The 9,900-nt window shown below is 46.7% G+C and overlaps 1 pseudogene; it reads right to left on the minus strand.

Annotated features, from left to right (window-relative positions):
* Nucleotides 1-212: 212 nt before the first annotated feature.
* On the minus strand, nt 213-3,427 carry LOC112089300 (annotated as a pseudogene).
* Nucleotides 3,428-9,900: the final 6,473 nt, after the last annotated feature.

Genomic DNA, 9,900 nt, shown 5'->3' on the forward strand with positions numbered 1-9,900 from the left:
GCTTAGCGGGCTATGAGCCTCGAGCTGTGAGATCGTTTGAAGAGATCGAAAGAGAGTGTTTGGAACAAGGGTTTTTATTCACAATGCTTTTGGTTACATACATTTTTACAAAGTATTTGAGTATGTAGAGATAGTGGCTGGACTCAATGTCGAGCTGCCTACGTACCCCGTCAAGGGATCAAGCCTGAACGTAGTTCGATTATTGTCAATGCTCAGAGATGGTAACGCTTGAGATTCATAACGTTCCATGGTCTTGCCTCTGGCACTCCGTTTTTATTGTTTGCGAGCTTGTACACGCCGCTGCACACTACTTTGGTGACTCTGTACGGGCCTTCCCAGTTTGTGCCTAGCTTGCCGGCGCCTCGCTCCTTAGTGTTGTCGAATACCTTGCGTAGCACGAGGTCGCCAATACTGAAGCTCCGGTGTTTGACTCCGGAATTGTAATAGCGAGTTGCGGCCTGCTGGTAATTCTAGATGCGGACTAAGGCTCGATCTCGTTGTTCTTCGATCATATCTAGCCGATCTCTTAGCATTTCTTCATTGAGTTCTCCGTTATCCGGACAAAAGGTCCGGCGGATGCTCGGTACCGATGCTTCGGCCGGAATAATAGCTTCCATGCCATAGGCTAGAGAGAAAGATGTTTCTCCCATAGCTCGATGGGGCGTAGTTCTTCACGCCCAAAGTACCCCGGGTAGCTCGTCGCTCCACCGAGATTTCTTTGAATCCAACCTCTTTTTGAGATTGCTTAGGACTGTTTTGTTAGCAGCTTCCGCCTGCCCGTTACCTTGTGGGTATCGGGGTGTGGAAGATGTGAGCTTGATTTTCTAAGTGTTACAGAATCTTGTGAATTTTCTTGAAGTTAGGTTCGTCCCGTTGTCCGTTACGATCTCGTAAGGGAGGCCGTGTCTGCAGACAATGTTTTTCCAGACGAAATTTTTGACTTCAGATCCGGTGATTTGCTGGTAAGCTCGGGCCTCTATCCATTTAGTGAAGTAGTCAGTTAGGACGAGCAGGAAACGGACTCTAGCGCGTCCTGAGACCACTAGTGGTCCCACTACGTCCATTGACCATCTCATGAATGGATAGGGTGCAGATATCGAAGATAGCTTTTCAGCTGGTTGATGGATCATTGGTGCGTGTCTTTGACACTTGTCGCACTTTGTGGCGTAGTTTTCGCAGTCTGCAATGATAGTGGGCCAAAAGTAGCCTTGTCTTTTGATGCGGACTGCCATAACTCGTCCTCCGGAATGGCTTCCGCACATTCCTTCGTGCATTTTGGCCATAATTGTTAGGGCCTCGATACCGTGCACGCACAAGAGGTAAGGTTCTATCAAGCTACGCTTGTATAGTTTACCTTCCATTATGCAGTATCGAGCACTTTGAGCTTTTAATTTTCTTGCTGCCCATTTGTCGGTGGGAGCTATACCGTTCTGAATATACTCCATGATAGGAGTTCTCCAGTCTGGTCTGTCTAAGAACTCTTTGCAGTCATCCAGTTCAGGCTCGGGCTCTGGATGAGCAGACTGGTTCTCGGGATTAGGCGGTGCACTGATCGAGTTGTCGGGCTGGTTAGTCGTGGCTCCTGGCCCCGGTCTATTGGATGGCCCGGCCTCGTCTGAGGTGGTTACTACGTTGACTGCCTTGGGAGCTAGGTCGATGCTCGGTTTTTCGATTCCTTCTACGGGAATCACCCTCTTGACCATTGGGTCGGAGGTGGATGCTAGAGCTGCCAAGGCGTCGGCGGAGGTATTTTCCCCCCGAGGAATTCTGGTCAGCTCGAACGAGCTAAACTGATTTGCTATTTGGGGTACGATGTTTAAGTATGCTTCCATCCGTTCGTCTTTTGCTACGTAGTCGCCATGAAATTGGCTGGTTACGAGCTGAGAGTCGCTGAATGCGCTTATTTCCCGAACTCCGATCCCGAGGGCTAGCCTGAGACCGGCTATGAGGGCTTCGTGCTCGGCCTCATTGTTGGAGGCCTGGAACTCTAGTCTGAAAGACTGTTCGAGGACTTCATTTTTTGGGGAAACCAGTTTGATTCCAACTCCTGATCCTTGTTTTGATGACGCTCCGTCTACGTGGAGTGTCCACTTCTGGCTAGACGGTGATGCATCGTCAGGATCTGGGGTAAGCTCGATGACGAAGTCCGCTAAGACTTGGGCTTTCGCGCAGGTCCGGATTTTGTAATCTATATCATATTCGCTTAGCTCGATGGCCCACTTCGCAAGCCGTTCGGATTGGCTCGGACTGTGCAATATAGTGCGAAGGGGTTGGGAGGTCATTACTACTATGGAATGTGACTGAAAATATGGTCGTAACTTTCTGGCGGACATCATGACCGCTAGAGCCAGTTTTTCCATAGCAGGGTACCTTGTTTCGGCGTCTACTAGCGTTTTGCTTACATAGTAGATGGGTTTCTGTTCGTTCTGTTCTTCTCGAACGAGCACACCGCTTACTGCGGCTGGAGATACCGCTACGTAGAGATACAAAGGCTCTCCTTCGACTGGCTTGGCTAGTATGGGCGGTTCACTCAAGTATGCCTTGAGTTGTTTGAACGCTGTTTCGCACTCATCGTTCCATTGGAACTTTTTGTTTCCTTTTAGTAGTTGGTAAAAGGGTAAGCACTTGTCAGTTGACCTCGAAATAAAACGGTTAAGAGATGTTATTCGCCCTGTTAACCTTTGGACATCCCTCGTGGTTTTGGGGGATGGCATTTCGAGGAAGGTTGCAATCTGTTTAGGATTTGCTTCTATTCCTCTTTCGGTTACGATGTAACCTAGGAATTCTCCAGATGGTACTCCGAACGAGCATTTGGTCAGATTGAGTTTCATTCCGTACTGATTCAGTATTGCGAAGCACTCTTTGAGCTGTGCAACATGGTCTTTTTCTTTCGAAGACTTAACGAGCATGTCGTCGATATAGACTTCCATGGGCTTACCGAGCTGTTTAGCAAACATTTTATTGACTAGGCGCTGGTAAGTAGCTCCCGCGTTCTTTAGGCCGAATGACATTACTTTGTAGCAATATGTACCACGATCTGTTATAAACGCGGTCTTTTCCTGATCCTCAGGGTTCATGAGTATTTGGTTGTACCCTGAGAAGGCATCCATGAAAGACAATAGTTCGTGTCCTGCTGTAGCTTCTACCAATCGATCTATGTGAGGGAGTGGGAAGCTATCCTTCGGACATGCTTTGTTTAGGTCGGTGAAGTCTACACAGACTCTCCACTTTCCGTTTTTCTTTTTTACCACGACTGGATTGGCTAGCAAATCTGGGTACTTAACTTCCCTTATTGAGCCGACTTTTAGTAGTCGGTCCACCTCGTCATTTACTGCTTTGGCTCGGTCTGGACTGAGCTTGCGGCGTTTTTGAAGGTCGGGTTGACGTTCAGTTCGTGGGAAGTTATTTGCAGGTCAATCCCAAGCATGTCCTCTGTGGACCATGCGAAGGTTGCAATATTCTCCATGAGGAATTTTATGAGTTCGTCGCGGACAGAACTCGAGAGTTCCGATCCGATGTTGACTACTCGGTCGGGGTGTTTTTCGTCAATGCAGACTGGGATGACAAGGTCCTTGCGTGGACCGCGAGTTGTGGGGTCATTTCCCCGTTTTGCTCGCTGCTCGGCGAGCTCTTCTTGTTTCTGTAGTTGCTATAAAGGGGACTGTTCGATCTGTTTGTGTCCTGTCATGTAGCAACTTCTGGAAGTCCGTTGGCTTCCGCGGACTGTCTTGACTCCTTCGGCGGTTGGGAACTTCACGCACTGGTGGTATGTGGAGGGTACTGCTCTCATATTATATAGCCATGGCATCCCCAGTATGGCATTGTAGGGAGCGGAGCGATCTACAACCTCAAATACTGTCAGTTGTAGGACTCCGCCGGCTACTACCGGGAGTGTGATAGTGCCCATCGAATAAGTGGTTTCGCCTGCGAAGCCAGTTAGCGGCGATCTGGTGCCGCAGAGTATGTCGTCACCGAAGCCCATTTGCTTGTACGCATTATAAAATAACACGTCGACCGAGCTCCCGGTATCGATCATAATCCTGGATAGCTCGCACCCCCTACGTCTAGACGAACTACTAGAGCGTCATAGTGTGGTTTGTCTAGATCGAGTGTTTCGCTTTCCAGGAAAACTACTTTGTGGTTGGGACCTTGTAGGGGAGCACGCTCCCGTATATCGGTCTCGACCCTTCTTTGGTAGGCTTTTATCGAATTTATTGAATTTCGACAGTGTTTGGAGCCTCCCGATATGAAATTTATTCGCTTAGGCTTAGGTCGCTCGAAGAGTTCCAGGATTCCCTGAATTTTGGGAAGTTCCGGTTTTGCGGACTTGCGAGCTTCCACAAGCTGGTTGCTAGTTTGCGGCTTTGCATCCTTTTTGGGAGCGGGTGGAGGTGAGATCATCGACTTCATGGATCCTCCGCACCGAGTTATTCCCCTAAATACGAGATCTATTCTCTTTTTAGGGCCCGGAGGAGGAGAGCTCGGATTTTCATCCGTGGGAGCTTGATCTCTTTTCTTACTTGAAGTTTTTGAGTTTTCCGGCTCCTCGTTTTTCCCTGCAGGCTCCCCCTCTTGTTCTGCGGCCTTCGCGGCGAGTTTAGCCTTTTCGGCTAAGACTGTGCGGCTTTCTTCTGTGGAATGTCCCTTCTTATTGTGATGAGTGCAGAATTTGCTCGCATCATAGGTTGACTTTTTCTCTTTTTTCGACTCTTTTTTCGACGAGCTGCCGATTGTGAAAGCGTGTATTCCTTTACCGCCGGGCTCCTTTTTGGCTGCCTTTTTGGTTGTGGCGGGGCTAGGTACTAGTAAGCCTGCCTCGTACTGTTCTCGGAGGATGTTTTGTTCCTCCTCGTACTGGGCAAAGCTTGCGGCTCTATGGAGCGCGTCGTCTATTGTTTCTGGACAAAGAACCGATAGCTCTTGTCTGAAGGGCGAGTCGAACTATAGTCCTTGTTTGAGCGCAGAGAGTGCTACTCCCTCGTTCGAATCGGCTATCCTGGACTTAATTTCTTTAAACCTGGCCAAGTAAGCTCGCAGGAGTTCTTGGTGGTTCTGTCTGCATGTCCAGAGGTCGGCCTCTGTGGCCTTGGAGGTTATAAACACTGAGTAGTGTTTGTGGAAGGCTGAGCCGAGCTCTTGGAAGTTGTCTATAGACCCTTCCTCTAGTCCGGCGAACCATTCTAAGGCGGATCCGACTAAGTTTTCGGCGAAGAGACGGCAGTAGCCCGCTTCTTTCTCTTCGTCATTGAGGTGAGCTCGGGCTACGGAGAGTCTAAAAGCTCGGAGGTGAGCTAGGGGAACTGCCGTTCCGTTATATTCTGGGAATCGCATTTTCCCGGTGTCTTTGATCTTAGCGTTAGCTATGCGATCGGTGAAGGGAGTCCTTCTGGTTTCGTCCAATACGCGATCTATGTCTGGAGCCGCGCTTGTTGCTTTATGTACTGCGGCGTACATGCGTTTTAGCTCGGCGTTGTTTGCTTCGATGTATCGCTGTAGCGCGTCGAAGTTGTTTATAGATCGCGGGTCTATGATCCTTGGAGGATCTTCCGCGCGCTTCTTATTGCGCGCGTTTCCTTGTTGCTGATTCCCGGTTTGGAAAGTGTCGTCAGCAGCTCGTTCTACGTTGGATCGCCTGTCTGTAGGCGGGTTAGCACGGTTCGTACTACGACCGTGTGATCCGCGGAAGAGCGGGGGTGTTAATAGCGGGTCGTGGCGATCGTCAGCTGCCGGGGTTTCACGCTCCGCTTGTCCGGATCCAAACACAGGCAGATGATTGGTCACGTCACTAAACAAAGGAGCGTTGTTGCTCCGTGGTGGAGTGACGAACTGCGCGGACGGATCGCCACGTGCAAGGTGTTCGAACTCCAAGCGAGTTGTTGGGAGTGGACTTGGCGTCGGATTCAGATCTTCCTCTTCGGATAGATCGTCCGGGTCCTCGTCGTCGGTTGGAGCTGGCTGTGCCCGCTCCTTTCGGATGTTGGCTATTTCCTTCTCGTTTCGCGCGAGGATAGCCCGTTGTTCGCGAGCTTGCTCGGCTAAGAAGGCTAGCATCCTTCGAAATTCTGCCAGGTCGTCAACGGTTATCGTTTGGGATGGTCCAGCGCGGGCTGGTTCGGTTAGGTTCGAACTGGTGGATCCGGCCTGGGAAGTTTCGGATCGTGTCCAGGTCTGCGAGTACGTGTGTATTGGCGGTCTGGGATCCGAGCGAGACACCGCGGTTGTTCCGACAGGTCGTGTCACGCTTGTGGTAGCAGTGTGAGTCGAGTTGCGTGTCGGATTTACGACGCTCGATTCACCTGTTTGCTTCTGGCGAGGTGAGCTCTGCGCTCCAGTGATTTCGACATCTCCAAGTCAGAGAGCCGATGTGCTGGGGTTCAGCGCGGGGCCAGAGCTTGTCTTTGGACCAGATGTTTCGGTATTTTTTGGATTCATTTCGTTCTTACTTGTCTTTGAGATCGGTCTCAGGTGTAAGAATTTCTTTGTTTCTTCCCCACAGTCGGCGCCAAAATGTGGATCCTAAAATCCACACTCAGAGATTTAGTGTTTAGTTTAGTGAAGAAGATGATGGGCAAGAATTCTGGCAGAGATTGATGTAAAGTAAAAGACAAAGCTCGACGAATTGGATTGTATTGATAATATAATCGGTTTACAAGTGAGTTTTTAGCTGAGAATTAGATGATATTTTACATGGAAATAAAGTACTATTTATACTGGGTAGACCGTTGCGAACTACTGCGAGATTTCCGGGATACTTCGATCTCCTCCTCTCCGAGATCTTCAGGATCTTCTCTTATCCACTCTTCGTTATTCTCGTAGCTTGCTGCGTCCTACCGAATATCCTTTTGAGATCCTTTCTCCTTTCGTTAATGGGCTTTTGGGCTTGCCAAAGCTGATGAAATTATTAAGTCGAAGTATGGGCCGGACTGGTGCTAAGTCCAACACCAACACGTAGCACCTGTTTTCTTTTACCAGCCAGCAGAGGTGGGATCTGAGAGAGTCATTGTATTGAATGCTTCGGGAAAGTCACGAGTAGGCTGAAATTGCTAAGTCTCAGCTATATTTTCTGAAGCCGCAACAGATTGTGTTGGACGAGAGCCAAGAACACCACGAGATTGTTTTGCTGTTGCAGAGTAATTCCATGGGCCGAAGTGTGGGTTGCACCAGTTGTTAAAAGGCCTAATAGGTCTGGCACAATAAGGCGGAGGAGCCCAAGAGGGGTAGGGTTGACGTGGCTGATAGAAGTTTTGACGTGCGCGTCCCTTGTATCTGTTCTGATTTTTGTTGCGGTTGGTGTTGTTGTATCTCTGCTGTTGAGTTTGAGACGATGTAGACGAAGTCACAGCGACAAGAGCTGAAGAAGAAGATGAGTGATCATTATGAGAAGCAACAGATTTTTTTGGATTTCTTCAATCGTAATTCTTCATCTTGAAGCATTGACTTGGCATCGTCAAATGATGGAAAACGGCTTCTAATGTTTGATGACATTGATGATATTGTCGAGTTTCTCATTGAATCCATTCAACATGTACATGACAAGATTGCGTTCACTCACATGACAAGATTAGAGAGAAGGTCAGCGAGAGACTTAAGACTTTGGCAGTATTCTTGAATGGATTGATCATCGATCTCAAGAGTGCGCAGATCATTGTCAATTTGCATTATCCTGGTATATTTGTTGTTGCGAAACTGATTTTCAATGTGTAACCAAATATCTCGAGCCGTGCCAACGGTTTTGAATGCAGATTTGAAAAGAGGAGGAACACGTTTGATCCAAGCTTGATCATTATCACCAGTTGGCGTTGAAGTGCCATCAACATGTCCTAAGACATCAAAGGTAAGACAATGAGTGAGAAAGAGTTCTCTCCATGCATCATAATTGTGATCATCTATATCCAGGATGAGATTTAATGTTTGTCACTCCATAAGCACGTTCCAATTGTGCAGGTGCTGCTATTGAAACAGAGAAAAAAAGAAGAGAATAAACAAAGAAGAAGAAGAAGAGAGAGAGAGAGAGAGAGAGAGAGAGAGAGAGAGAGAGAGAGAGATGAGAGATTTGGTTCACAAGCGTGTAGGCTCTGATACCATGAAAGTGATTCTCTTTTCATAAATTCCTCGTGTACAGATTACAATTAGTATATATACAAAGAGTTACACAGATCCTATATTTTAGGTAATTCAAAATTGAACCGAAGAGAAGTGGAGAAGTGGAAGGCCGACACTTTAGGAGAATGTAGTCATAATCTTTTAGCAGGAACTATCAAAATCTCTGAAACCATACTTGCATACTAAAATTAATCATTATGCAAGTATGAGCATAACTAGAATGTTAATCTGTCATCCAAAAATCTATACACTTAGATCTAACTTTCAGTTAACTAGCTCTTAACATTCATTAAAATTTTCAGTGGTTCTCATCAGAAAAAAAATAAGCAAGGCAATCAAGGCTGGATATTCAAAGGGCTTTTCAGGGGTGAGGTTTAAAGTGTTTAGGGTTACCTTAGTTACTGGGGAAGCAAGATATTATAACAGACAACAAGAGAGGATGGAGATGTTCATATCCACAGTTTCCAGTCATTTTTTTCTTGCCGTAAAATCTCTGATTTTCCTCTGGGTGTCCTTTTAGTTATCCCAGACTTAGGTTTTTATCTGGGTTGTAACCGTAACTCCAATAGACGAATATCAATCGCCTTATGCTCCAAATAAATTTTTCGACCATCTAAGAATCTTAAGGTATGCGTGAGGTTCGAAAATAAAGGATTTGGGTTAAGGATATGGTACCAGCTAAAGATGAACTAGCCATCTAGAACAACAAACAGGGGTAGAAATGAGGAAAAAATGTCCTAGATGTATATCTTGATGCCTGCCTAAAATCAATGATGAGAAAATTCGATATCAATATTAAGTCCAAATCAAATGAGCTAGTGTATCCTGTCAGAAAGAATCTTCATGGATAGAAATTTTCTGGTGGGATTTCATAGTGCAAATACTCTAGTTACCGCCTAATCTAGTACTAAACACAAATGAGTTATCATATATAGTGTAAAAGCATACAGGTCAAACTCATCATAGTTTTGTTCCAAACATTCCTGAAAAATACTTAAAGTCGAATAGGTTACATTAAGAGACTTAAGAAGTACTTGAAAATGAAAAGCAAAGCAAGGAAATGATCAGTACGAATAGGCATCCTCCCCCAGACTTAAATCACACCGTCCTCGGTGTGAAAAAATGGTGAAAGGATAGGTGAAAATAGAGAGAATAAAATGAAAAGTGAAAAGAAAGTACTAGAAAGAAAATGATGGTAGAACCGTGAATGATGGTCGAATGGTAAGGATGATGACATGCAGGTCCTATCAATCCTCCTCAGATGAATACTCGTCGAATTGATGCTGCTCCTGTAAGAAGGTGACAACACGCTCGAACCTCCATCCATGTCTCACAACTCTGCGCTCCAAATCCAAGTGTGAGCGCGATGATGTAGATGATGAGGCATGATCGGTCAGAGCTGGTGGCTGATAGCGAGAACGTGCTGCAGCTGCGTCACGCTTGGCCTTAGCCAGCAAATACTGCCAAATAGTGTATATCAGGAGAGGAACAGATGGCAACAACTCATCAGATCCCGGTGTCCATCAGGGATGCGCTCCGTCGTATAGTCTCGGGACTGATGTTGAAGGTAAATTTACTCTGTGCTCCTCGGTGCTGGTACAACACTTGTAACCAACACGAGAGATAGTGTGGTCTCGAGAAAGATAGAGTAAATCATACCAGACCTCAGGGAGTAGAGAATCAGATGGGAAATCGAATCATACAGTCTGAAGTATGGCTGTGATGGTACTTCCAAAAGCAGTAGATGCATCTTCGCATCCATGTAGGTCATGCTTCATATTCACCATGTTTTGTGCG

This window comes from Eutrema salsugineum, unplaced genomic scaffold (assembly GCF_000478725.1).
Source record: "Eutrema salsugineum unplaced genomic scaffold, Eutsalg1_0 scaffold_12, whole genome shotgun sequence".
Taxonomy (NCBI): Eukaryota; Viridiplantae; Streptophyta; class Magnoliopsida; order Brassicales; family Brassicaceae; genus Eutrema; species Eutrema salsugineum.